The sequence below is a fragment of the Hippoglossus stenolepis genome, chromosome 12, assembly GCF_022539355.2.
Source record: "Hippoglossus stenolepis isolate QCI-W04-F060 chromosome 12, HSTE1.2, whole genome shotgun sequence".
NCBI classification, from domain to species: Eukaryota; Metazoa; Chordata; class Actinopteri; order Pleuronectiformes; family Pleuronectidae; genus Hippoglossus; species Hippoglossus stenolepis.
This window is the reverse complement of record NC_061494.1, coordinates 14,677,467-14,691,199: the sequence shown is the minus strand read 5'-3', so window position 1 is coordinate 14,691,199 and position 13,733 is coordinate 14,677,467.

Below are 13,733 nucleotides of genomic sequence, written 5' to 3'. Positions count from 1 at the left end.
AGTCGAGAATCTCCATTGCAAATGAACTGCAGAGAGATGCAGCGCCAATCCGTCACTCTCTGAATTTATGTGGGAACTCTGGGATATCGCATTTTTTGAATTATCTCAGCGTAGTGATCTGTGTGGTGGGAAGATCTCGTAGCATAAAGAAACAGCTGAAATGTCTTCAGTCATTTTCAGACATTCACTGACTTCGGGATATTCTCCTGAAATAATCCGGAGGGGCTGTATGTGAGAACTCAAAGGCCCAACAGTCCTCGTAAGCGCCGGAGGACTTCGGAGATTGATGACGTTTCTCACATATGACTGACGCAAAATTGGAAGAATGCAAATATCTCAGGATGAACAAGAGGTACCCCACGTGGGTAGAAGAAGATGTCAACTTGGAAAGACGATGAGATTCGAGAGCTTTTGGTGATAAGGGCCGACATCACTGTTGGTGTGCGTGTGATTTCCACAACAGAATTTATACGTAATGCTCTGCCTCCTGTATGCTCTACCACCCAGACGCCACCCTTTGGAGATTTTCCTGTTGTTGTGAACGTGTCTGACAGGAGAATCTCCTGCTGGGTTCTTCATATGTGAAAGGAGAATGTCCAGACCCTGTTGTTCGGACATTTTCATGTCTGAAAGCGGCTGTAGAGGTTCACCTGAGGTCGCTGAGAGGGGCAGGGAGACGGTAGATGTGTCGATGCTGACCTGTCAGTCTCATTGTGCTCGCTTCTGCAAAAACATCTACTGTTGATCAAGTGGAAATTAACTGCACCTGAATGACACGCCATGCTGGGAATCTGCACACTGGCTCTGGCTTTTTAATAGACTTACACCTCATTTGGCCTCTAAAGCCTGTGAAGCCTCCCATGGGATGGCCTGAGGCTGACACACACACACACACACACACACACACACACACACACACACACACACACACACACACACACACACACACACACACACACACACACACACACACACACACACACACACACACACACAAATGCATGCACATACTGAAAGCCAGAGTGTCGGAGTGAAGCCTGGGTCAGAAGGATAGACTTAGCAAGATGTGGAGGAAAAGAAGGAAAAAAACGAGGAGAGAGGGATAAGAGAGTAATACTTGCAGGAGAAAGATGGGGGACAGTTAGACAAGAGAGTTACTGATGGCCGAGACACAAATGACAAGACAAGAACAGACAAGCAGACGATCGTAGATAAAGGATAAAAAACGCCGTCTATGTCGGGGCAGCAGCGACAAAGCCTGATTAGGCCATCGCCGTGCGGTCAGGGAGGGACTGAGGGCTGAACAATGCAGTCCGCTTCCCCTTCATAACAACAGACCTTCCTGTCTGACCCCCTAACCTCTGTCACCGGCAATACGTGTCACAGTCGGGACGACACCCTGTCAGCCCCACCCCTCCCTCCATCACCCGCCTCCCTCCGTCCAACCTCAAGTCAGTCAGCTCAACCCTGTCAGCTGACGAAGCCCAAATGATTCATTTTTGAACAGCAGGTGTGATACAGGGGGATCTGATGTTCATGGTCTGAATTTTTTTTCTTGCAAGAGGTACGTTGGTTGTCAAAAGCTCTTCCGAGGGAATAAGTTAGGATCCAGCCGTCTACACCAAAGAGCAAAAGTTTCAAGTATTTTATTTCATATATTATAAGATTTGGAACAGATTTGAATTTAAGAGTGAACTATTACAATCACTGGAGGGGAATTACTGTTTTCATGTTTCTGACTTTGTGTCTCAGGAATATTGAAAATCCCAAACGAACATCGCTCAGTAGAGCTCAGCTCCACCGAGACCCAACAGTCCAATCAAGCTGTGCCCAATTCCACACACTCATAGATATCAGTCCTCTCAATGTGCCTGATTTAAACAAAAAATGTACATCCATGAATTATGAGAATCAGGGAAATCAGTGAAAATGTTGCAAAATAAATAAACAAATGTATAATAATAAAAAATAATTCCCTGTCTTGCAAGGTTAAAGAAATCTGGATCCAATTCTGGATCCGGTCCCTGATCCGGATCCGCACCTAAATTTAAAGAGTTCTTCCCTGACCCACACCACATCCTTCCACCCAGTTTCTTGATAAACTGTCCATGAGATTTTGTGTAATTTTGCTTACAACAAACAAACGGACAGGGGTGAAAACATAACCTCCTTGGTGGAAATGATGATTAATTGAGCTGATAGTTGATGAAAGTCATATTTCAAGCAAATATGACTTTTTAACATAATTTTACATTCACCCAGTCCTGTCTTAATGTAAATGTTTTTTTTTCTATTATATCTCTTGAAAATCATGTCCTGACTTTGTATCGTTATGTATAATGTGATTTTATAAGTGTATGACTTTTTCTCCTGAGTCCACTGTGTATTAATGTTGATGCAGTGTTGAAACTATACGGAAGAGAAAAAAACAAAGAGAAAACCAAAAAGATTTCTATTATTGTCCTTTATTACAATTATTAATAATATAAAAAGCAAAAAAGCCAATAGAGTTAATCTAGAAATGTATTTTATATAAGAATATATGATCTGTTTTCTTAAATGTTTCAAGTTGCTATCTTTTATACAAGGAGAAAGTCACAGAAACGCTATAAACATTTCGTCATTATTTCTGTGGCAAATCATTAATCTCTGTGAGAATTTCTGGGGAGCAACAGCATGAAGTTTATTCACTCTTTAAAAAAATTAGGGATAACAGATACTAATGCTCGCCGCTTTCCACCGGTTTGTTTTGTATTCATTCTGTGTAGCTTGATGCAACTCTAGCAGATGGTTACATCAGAGTTAAAATCTGCTGCAGAATGGCATCCCTCTATCAGAAGCTAACAGTTAACAATTAAAGCGATTCTCCAGTTAAACCACATCTAATTAGCTTTTGCCAGTTCCCCCCCCCTCTCTCTCGTACCCCTAAAACATTCCATCTGCTGTATTGGAGCTTCTCATACTGAGCTCCACGCCTATGAAGGCTCTGTGGAGCTCCGTTTATTTTTTCTTTCCACTGGCTGGTTTGAAGTCATCTCTTGTCTGGTGCGGGGGGTTATTGTCTACATATTAAGTGAGGTTCTGTGCAGGTTTCAGCAGCATCTTGACTCCCCTAAGCTGAGGAGCAGCTGAGGTTAAGTGGTCTCCTTGCTCATGGCACCCATCTTCTTCTTCACCGTGACAGCTGGGGACCAGACCGTTGCCATAGATACACTCTCCACCCGCCCCCAGTCGACTGCTCATTTTAAGTAAACACACACACATGCTCGCACACATGCACACGCACTGTATATTAGCTGATAATGATTGATCTCTGATCTTTTCCTGCCCCTTTGACCATTTCTGTGTTTTCTCCTTCCCTTTATCTTCTCCCAGCGATGCAACGAACTAAAAAAAATACTGAATACTGAATCTGAAAGTATAAGAACTCTTTCCCTTTTCATGCACTCAAAGGTTTAATTGTTATCTATTACAGCTGATTATGAAAAATGGAAAGTCAGTTTTTGGAACAGTAAAAATAAATTTCAGTCACTGTAGATGAACGCGTTTCTGTTTGTTTTGTTCAAATTGCACAAGTCTTCAGTGCAGGTGGAAGAATTCCAAGAGATAAGCCAGTGATCAGGAAAATAATTTCAAATATTATTTTCCAATAACACACTTCACAGGGCAACTTCTCGTGTGCCAGGCTACAGACGACAGGTCTTGTTCACTGACTGAATGAACTGGAATTGAACTTTTCCGAGGGATAAATTCAAAGTTTGAAAATGTACGACACACTAAGGGAACGTGGATTTCCAAAGCCAGAATAACCGCCTGCTGTGTCAAGTCTATACGTTTAAAATTTAGTGAACAAAAACCACAGCAAGTGATGAAATGACACAAATAAACAGGAGAGATGAGATGAGTCATAAATCACTTTATTTATAAACAGTGACAATGAGCTATTATAGGGTCGGGTTAGGGTTGGACAGAGATAATCTTTAAATGAGCTCCGCAGCAAGACTCAATTTAGTACATGTACACAACTTTTTGGATGATTAATTACATCATATCGTTAGAAAAAAAAAATCAAGTGGCCCAATTGAATATAATTACATTCTTGGTTTGAAGGCATTTGGAGAGATTGAATTCCTATAGAACAATACGTTACATCTCCTATGTAATATCATGTTGATAAGGTAATTGTATTACTGCTCTTTAATACATTAATTAGGTGTTATGTATTTGTTTGGCACTGTAATACTGCTGGTCTCTATAAAATATGCCATGCGGGTGGAGCTGGTGGATCTTCCTGCTGCTGTCACACCTCTGCAGGCGTGTCCCATTAAAAGTAACTAGTTACACCATCCTGTGTGATCGCAGGCTTTAAGAGCGAAGAGGCAAAGTGTTTGGACGGGGCAACGAGGAGGCCCCACCCAGGACCCCGGACCAGCAGGCTGAGATTAGAGGACATTTGTTCCACAATATTGCTGCCTCCTGGTTTCCTAAGGCTGGTGCGTTTGCACAGAAGGCACAGGCAGATACTTGGGCAGCCGCCAAAGCCTTTCCTCGCTAGCGGGCCACCTCGCTAGAGCTGCAGGTGCTGAGAAAGACTCCCCACTGCTTCCTAGTGTGGTCTGCGACCCCACAGGCTGATGAAACAAATGCTGGCCTAGGGAAAATAAACTTATCTCATTTGGATGACAACACATAGCCTCCGGTTACACTGAGCTGTGTTGCACCAGTTCTGAGAAACAAGTTGGATGGGGTCAGTGGCTCCTCTTGCGTTGTGAAGCAGTGAGTGTTGTACAACTGATGATAAAGGATCCAGTTAGTCTCAGGATTTGCTCGATTTGTTAATATCTGAATTGTATTGAAAACTACATATTGTCAATGATCGCTAACGCAGCAAGACGAGACAAACGGGAAATGATTTTACTTACCTTGCACTTCATGAGCCTTTGGTGGGAAGCTGGGACTGTTGGAGGTATTCTCTGTGGAGGGGCTCTCTCCTGGCTGACCTGGCCCTGACCCGGGAGGTGAACCCCATCACACAGAGGTGTTAGCGTGCGACCCGGTGTGATGGATCACCCCTCAGATCCCTGTGATCTAACAATCACGGCCAATCATCGGCACTCTCTCTGTTACTATAATGATCGGCAATGATTTGGGCCAGGAGTATTTGGATGATGGATTGAGGCTCATGCCGGGTCCTGAGAGAGGGCGAGCCAGGCTGGATAGAGCCAGGACTCAATGTCTATTGACAGTGTCGGCGGGTTGGGTGGTTGTTCACATCTTTACCGTAATGAAGTGGAGATACTTAACCCTGGAGTACGCAGAGCTCTCTCGATGCCTTAATACTGATGTTTAAGGTGACCCCCCTCAGGGAGACGCCCACACATTGGCTAACCATTTAGCCAGATGATATGCTAATTTCCGTGACCTCAGATTGAGCTGGGCTACTCCCACGTCGACGGGAAAAAATAGGATGATGAACTCAGCGCGACACATAAAGGAGGCTTTCATTTGAATTTCATGTTTATGCTGTTCTCAGTTGTTTGAGACATCAGGCAGGGATGAATCCATCCACACTAACAGACACTGACTGAAATAAATGCAATGATATATACAAGAAAAATTATATATACAGAAGATCAGAGTAATGCAAATACTTATGTATACAGCATGAGCTCCGGTTGTATGGAGACTAGCATTTCTGCAGTAATAAAGTCTTTGAGTCCGGGTCCTGTACTGTACATTTATATAATACATGCAGCGCCTATGTCTGGCCTTGGATTTGGGTAGAGGCTGTCACAAGCTCACATGAGTGCATGCATCACGGAGCAGGGGTACTCATCCAAACCCCACCCAAAAACCCAGTCCCCTGGTGCGGGGAATTACTGGGCCTCTCCCAGCTCCTGGTAACCCCTTCATTATCCACACACCAATGGGCCCGGATCAGATTCAGCCTTTCTGCAAGGGGGGGAAAGGAATGGAAATTGGGAGGCAGGGGCTGCAGTCCATGCATCTGAACAATGCCTCAATGTTTAAGAAATGGCCTCATGGATGGGAAGTGATAGGGTTCAGTTGTGCTTGGGTCTGGAGGAGGCTTCCTTGTTTTCGTTTGGTCATTTGTGAGAGTCTGATTAAATGGGTGCTCCGGATCTGCGGCTGTTTAATTATCACCTTCTTAATTAGCAGCAATTGTTTTACTGAAGAATAAATACGGGAGGCTACATTTTGCTCTTTCCAACGACTGTGTGGTCTCTGTCCTGCCGCCATCTCTTTCTCTCTCACTCTCTGTCCTCTATTCATTTTTAAATTAACCTCCTCATGGACCTCATCTGTCCAGAGAGAGCCTATTAACTAAAGCCCCGCTCTCATCCAGGGTTCCTGCCACAGAGGGCTGCAGACCCCACCCACATGAACCTGTCCCCTGTACTGCCCATCACGCAAACGGCCCCGCACATCAGGAAACAAAAATTAAGCGTTGAGGGTAACAAAAGGATTTCATTATATATAGTTAATTACCTACTGGCCCTTTGTGAACTGGAGAATTAGGGGGCTTTAATTGCTCTATCACCTGGGCCTTGTGTGAGCTGCAGGAACTCAGCAATCAGCCTGATTTGTTTTAAATGAGCTGCCACGGGACGGCGTGGAAGCTTGATGCTCTCTGTTTGCCCTCCGTCCCCTATAGGTGAGGCGGTGGACTGGAGGAGTGTGTAGGGTGAGGCCATGGTTCCTGAATGTTAAACTGAACGTCTGTCAATGAAAGCAAATCAACAGTGTCAGTCCCCGAGAGCTCTCTTAACATTTTCTACTGGTCAAAACAATCTTAAACAAAAGGGGTCTCTCTCTATATTATTATTTTTTTTGAACGGGGGATCCAAAGCCCCAACACATGCACAGACTCCCTCAGGATGTGGAGGTAGCCTTGGGATTTGAACACCAGTGTTACAGATGCAATTAGCATATTCCTGTATCAAAGGAGGGAAGCGTGACAGTGTTTTCCACGATGTCAGTATGTATCATTAAAAGGCATATTTTAATTAGGGACATGTTAGTTCGTTACACTAAATGGATTAACACTGCTTGTCAAGGGTAGAGATATGTTTTACATTTGAGTCCACTGGGGAACAAGGTCTCAATTTAACAAGACATCTTAAGTTGAGATGGGTCTTGTTAGCGGCGACTCAGAAATGGCACTTAGACGGTGTAATATTTTGAAAATGTGCGAAGATGCTGTATCACGGCGCTGCTACTTTTATGTAACTGAGAGAAAGGAGTCAATTATTATAACGCAACAGTCTGCAGGCTGTGATCTGGAAACAATGAGCTCGCTGGCCGGACAGTTTGGTTTCATCTGCAAAGTATATTATTAACAAAAAGACCAGCTTCAACTCGATTAGGTTTAGTTTTACATTGTAATTTATTAAACATTATCAAAAAAGTTTTAAAATCTACTGTATTTCAAGTGTTTGTCTCTGTTTGTTTGCTTGTTTTGTTTCCTCTCTCATCTTGTATGTTTATGTAAAGCACTTTGAATTGCTGTTTGTCTGAAATATGCTATGTAAATAAACTTGCCTTGCCTATAAAACAAACACATTTTTTTTAGGCTACATCCATACCATTACGTTTTCTTTGAAAATGCATTAACTCTGCTTCGGATACTACTCTAAAATGCAGAAGTTTGGAAACGCTGATGGCCCCATTTTAGTTTGAAAACTAAGGGTCGTTGCTGATTTGCAAGGCTTCTATCACATGACCATGAACCAGAGGAAAAGAACTGGCATTAGCCTCGGCTAGCAGTGTGAAACGCAAAATGGAAAGAAATAACTTGACCCTGTTGTCCTTGCTATCAGCTTTTGCCTTTTACACATTTGTAGTAGACGGGCTATTATTCGGGCTATTATTTGGGCAAAGTGCTCATGCCCAGTGTGTGAGTGGTTACGTGATATGCATTTTTAGCACATTAGTATGGACGAGGATTAAAACTGATGCAGAGCCAGAACGCTAGTGTGGATAGAGATTGTTTTAGTTTAAAAACACAGTTTTCAAACGATAAAGGCTGGATGTAGACTCAAAGTGTCCTCGTCTGTTTCAAAGTTTATGAGGGGGGGTTTAAAAGTGAGGAGCTCGACAGTCCACTTTCTGACGATGCAGCAGAGTATAGGTTCTGCATGACCGTTTGGATCAAAGAGTGGTTATCTCTGCTATTGAGCTGTTCTCACCTCTGTCTTCTCTCATTATGGGCTGCACAACAAGAATTTCCCCCCATTAATCAGAGCCCAATGCCCAGGGTCAGCCATCACACAACTCCTAACAAGCCAAAATGCAAAAAGAAGTGTGGAAATAAAGAAGAAAAAAAAGACAACTAAGAAAAAAGACAAGCATCTCCTGAATGTCATAGATGCCAGAGAATTGATTTCTTCCCTGTTAGTGGGAGAAAATGGGCGAGAAACTACTGCTTAGCCAGAGGTTTCACTAAATTAGATTCACTCGGTGTGTGCAGTCAGCAATCAGTCAGCAAAGTCAACTTGAACTGGTTGTGAAGTAAGCACATATTCATATAGATTGGCTTTTTTTTCTGCTGTGAAAGAAATAATCCCCCACCTGACCACAGTGGAAAGCTCTACATACATTAAGACAAGTTGTTTCCATCCGTACATGAATAAAAGCTTGTTATGGACAATGTGTATTTCCAGAGTTTCCATAAGAAGACGGCGTCAGAGGATTTGGAGACTATCAGGATAGTTACTGGGACGTGAACCCTGCAGCTGTGTTTCTACATTTCTTACACACCTGCTGTGCTAACAACACTCCTGCGCGGATTATATCCAAGAGGATTTGCAGCCTCGAGGAATAAAATAAAAAAAACTAAAAAAAGGGCCTGAATTCTTGACACGTTCATGAACTTCCCACTGAACAATGAGATGAATTCAGACTCGTAGAAATACGGACACGACGGCAGATACATTCTGGAGTATTCTTACAAAAAGGGAGTATTTTAAAACCAGATCAATTACAAAACATTTCACACCAACAGTGTACAAGCCTTCTCGTGCTTTGCCATTTTTTCGGTGAGATTAAACTTCAGTAGAACATCATCACTCCTCTCCTCTGACTGTCACTTAGCCCTGTCTAGGTGTAATGTCCTGCCCTACTTTGCCAGTTCTTGATTAAAATGTTGACTTTTTGCTGGGTAATAACCTGATTAATGTAATTGAATGTAAAAGGGCGTAGCTCAGCAGCACTGCTGATCACTGGAGATGGATTAGGAGAGAAGGCTTTCAAATTGAATACAGTTCTCCCTCCTCAGCTTGTTAATTGTGCCGTTTACCACTACCTGAGTCAGTGACCACTGCTATTTAGACTCTCTAATGATGATGCACAGTCCGACCCAACCACAGATAATTAAAAACCCCAACCCCCCATCTCTCTCTGTCTTGAGTTTGGTGTTGCATTGACAAGCCACACTAGGGCGAGATATTGAGCTGTCCGCTTCGCAGAGTCTTGGCTGCAGGACCACGTAGACCTCTTAAGTGCTGCTGTGTTGTGTTCTCTGGGAGAAAAGTTGGGTATAAATGCTTGGTGTTTGGAAAAGTCTGAGGTTTTATCAAGTTCGTCATGTCCACCCACTACTTTTGTGCTATTATTAAGTCTAGCACGAAAAATCTTGTGTCAGACATAATTGCTTTCCAATTAAAAGTCTTTAAAGGTTTAGTGTTTAAAGGATCAATTGGCCGAAATTGAATATATTTATATGTAATTGTTTTCTTTTCCCTCGAATAAGCCCCTTATATTTAAAAAGGGAGCGGGTCCTCTCTACGGAGGCCGCCATGTTTTTTACAGTAGCCCAGACTTGATAAACTAAAAACCTTTTGAGTTTTTATGACAACTGAAGCTACCACAGGTTTTCTTTCATGTTTGGAAGGGGAGGGTGAGGTGAGGGGTGTTCCGCTGCAACATGAAACTTCATCTACCACTGGCACTCCAGAAAATATCCAGAGAGATTTTCTGGAGTTGTCTTATACATATAAAGAATGCAGCAGGAGATTGTCCAGGTCAGACGTGTTCACAACAACAGAAATTTTCATTAAAATGCCCAGACTTCAGTGTATGTCTAAGAGATGCTGGAGCTTCATAACTGTCATCACATGCCATGTTTAAAGTCTGTACCCATCTACAGTTTAGGAAATCTGATGATTTAGTACATTAGAAGTTAAAAAAGGTTAACAGGCAGTCACTGGGCCAAACGTTTCTGTGTGGATTCATTTCCCAGTACAATGTTGGGGCTCTAACAGTTTGTAAACCTGAGAATAAGTCGTGTCTGTGTCTGAGGAATTACAAACAGCCCACTGAGTTTCTCTTGACAAAAAACAATAAACCTCATTGTCAAGACTCGGCAGTTTACTTCTCTCTGAACAGTTGAACAGAGGAACAGTTGTAAAGAATTCAGGCATTGCAGCGCTGAATATTCCTGTTTGTCTGATTAGTACTAACTTTAATTTGATCAGATTTCCTTTATTTTACAACCACAATGAACAACAACATACTTATATGCAGATTATTTTCTCGATTACCTAATTAGAAAGTTAGCTCTACAAAGCTTATTCAGCAGTTCAAAGACCAGACAAATATTTTAGTTTTACAAATATTTGAATAGCAAAATACCAAATATATAAAAATTATTGTATCATGTCACACAATCACCCAAAATTATAGTTTTTGCCAAAGAAAAAATCTATTCCAATAGTTTATATTTTCATGAAGGGGTCAAGGTTTAGATTTGGTTAATTTGTTGTTCAAATGAGTGTTAATTTCCCTGTGATATTTGATTCAACTTCATTCATTGTAATTGTTCTCCTTTATGGATACCATATGTGTGTGTGTGTGTGTGTGTGTGTGTGTGTGTGTGTGTGTGTGTGTGTGTGTGTGTGTGTGTGTGTGTGTGTGTGTGTGTGTGTGTGTGTGTGTGTGTGTGTACATTCATTTTGAGCGGACAAATAATTGGATGGTATGTAATTCTTTTGAGCTGAGAGCATTCAACTTTTCCCAATCAATTTCTGCTTTATCAAATTAAAGGTCGGTTTAAAAAGTCCCCTGGTGAAGCAGCTGTAGAGTGAAGAGCATTTAAAGGGGTCTGAGATGAGAAAAAAAAGAAGTCTGTGAATTTACGCAGCTTGCAGTCTGGAGCAAGTGCTGAAATAATTAGGGGAGAGGAGTCCTCGGCGTGTGCTAACTTCCTTCCACCATTGCAGAACAAAATAATAAAGAGAATGTGTGTGAGACAAAGGCAAGAGACCCCCATGGCGGCTGGGTCTCTGCTTCCTGTCATGAGTATTCCTGCGGGGTTTCACATGACAAAACGCAGAAAGTTGTTTTGTCCCCATGCCTGTCACGATACACCCTCATAACCGCAGCTGTGTGTTTGTGTGCCTATACGTGTGTGTGTGTGTGTGTGTGTGTGTGTGTCTGGTTGTGCACTTGCGTGTGTATGTGTGACTGTGCTTTTCTTTTTTTTTTGTGCTGGCATGTTGTCTCGCTGTCTTCCCTGTCAGCTCATAGCCTGGCACCTGCTCTCATGTTCCTAATTAGTCTCATTTAATTAATTATATTCTACAGCGTTCATATGCAGTTTCGTTCTGTAGGTTTCCCTCCCGTCCTTTACTCCCTTAATTCCTTATACTGTATATAAATAGAGAATGTGGGTCTTTTTCCCCCGTGTCGTGTGTTGTGTTACCAGGAGTAGGGGAGTTGTGCTAATGCTGCAGTGGCTGTAAATAAGCCGTCCTCTGAATCAAGAAATCCTCACACATAAAACATGACAGCTTCTTCAGTTAACCCAAACATGCAAAATGAAAACTTCCTTTAGTTGACCGCGTTATTATTCGATCAAAAGCTGCACTCTGCAACTATCTCCACCCTCCGAGTTCCACGCTAAATGAGTGTTTTTGCTGGCGAGACGCGCTGACAACCGGCTGACTCACAGACAGAATCTCTTCAGTAAGCTGCAGGAAAACAAGTCAAGTTTCAAGCGTGGTGAGTAAACAGAAATCAGGAAAGCACTTTACCTGTGACAGTTGGCCTAAGCACCTCTTTCTTCTCTGTTAGCTTTTCTGTTCCATTTGTCAGGTTCACTCGGCCTGTATGCCACTGTTGTCTATTAGGTGTAATTTCACCGTGCTTAGCTCTACAGTAAGAACCAATGGAGAAGGAGAGAAAGTAAAAGAAGTGAGTTTATGAGTCCATGGAGTAATTACTCATCATTTGACCACAGGACATGGATGTTTTGAATAAGGAATATCTATAGTTTTAATAAATAGTTGTGGTTGTAGTTCTGTGAATGCACAATATTTGACACTGAAAACGCAAAGACCTCTCATAATTAAATCCCCTTTACAGCATGTGATGATTTCTCAAAAACCAAGTGACATGAAGAAGAGGGCATCCAAGGTACACAAGCTCATCGATGAAGAGTGGAAACAGCATCGAATATCACTTCCTGATGTCAGAGAAGAGTGGTGGCCAGTCACAGGCAGCCTCCCAGCTGCCCCTCATCCCGTGTTTTCCACTAGAGGATCCCGGGCTTAAAGAAAAGATGCCGTTAATAATTCAGGACCTTGGCGAACACCACCCAACACCACCACAAAAGACAAGATCAAACTTTTGGCAAAGCCAGCGCCGCTGCGGGCCGATAGTGTTTCCCCAGAGTGGCTCGCTGTACGTTGACCATATGGACATCATAATCACCCGTGGGATGAATCAGCAGATTCTTGATCAGGAGCCCAAAATCACACGACACCTTAATTAGCTAGTGTTGATATCGTCCTTCACAGCGCTAATTTGTCACCAGCGACCAAACAGCTCCTGGCAAGCGCAGTTCTGCTGCATTTTCATCAACAGTGTTAAGAAAACAGAGATGGAGATTTAAAATATTTGACAGATGCGGGCAAAGTATTTATTTCATCAACAAAGATTTCACTTCATATCATGTTACATATCAGCTAATAATGAGGAACTAAGCACAGGCTTGTTTGGGTATTTCATTCCATTGAATAATAGATGCAGCCATCATTAAATTATTTGGGAGTGTTTTTTATTCCCAGTGACATGCAGTTCCCAATAAGGTGTAAATAATTGCTGCCCTCCTTGGAAGCAGTGAGTTGAAAAGGTCAGACATGTTCTGCATGCCGGCTCTAAAGTGGTTTATTAGCATCCCAACGACATATTCAGGAGATCGTCTGAGACATAATTACCTGGATAAGATACAGATGAATACTGTATTTGGGGGAGAAGGCAAGGTTGGCTGGATATTGGCTTTGTCTCCATTAACCTGGAGCACGGTGTTAAAGGATCTGTTTGTGGAGAGAAAATGACAGGGAGTCGGGCTGATGGGGCTGGACTGAGACAGTTAAAGGCCCCTCGCTGCATAGGATAATTAATAAATAAAATACCAGGGGAGCCCCTGCCATGCCTTCGTCTATGACAGGGGCTGTCTCCAGTGCGCTAAAGCATTAAATGACCAATTTCTGTCAGACTAACTTCCACCACGCTCTCCCTCTCTCTCCCTCATCCTTTCTTTCTCCCTCTCTCTTTTGCTTGCCCTCTCGTCTCCACCGCGCTCTCACCCCTCTCTCCCTTGTTCCCTCCCTCGCTTCCTCGTTTTCTGAAGTGGGGCTACTTTGCTCTCTTTGCACTGAGTTTTTCAGCGACTGATGGCTCTAGTTCATTTCTGCTGAATTAATTGGTCC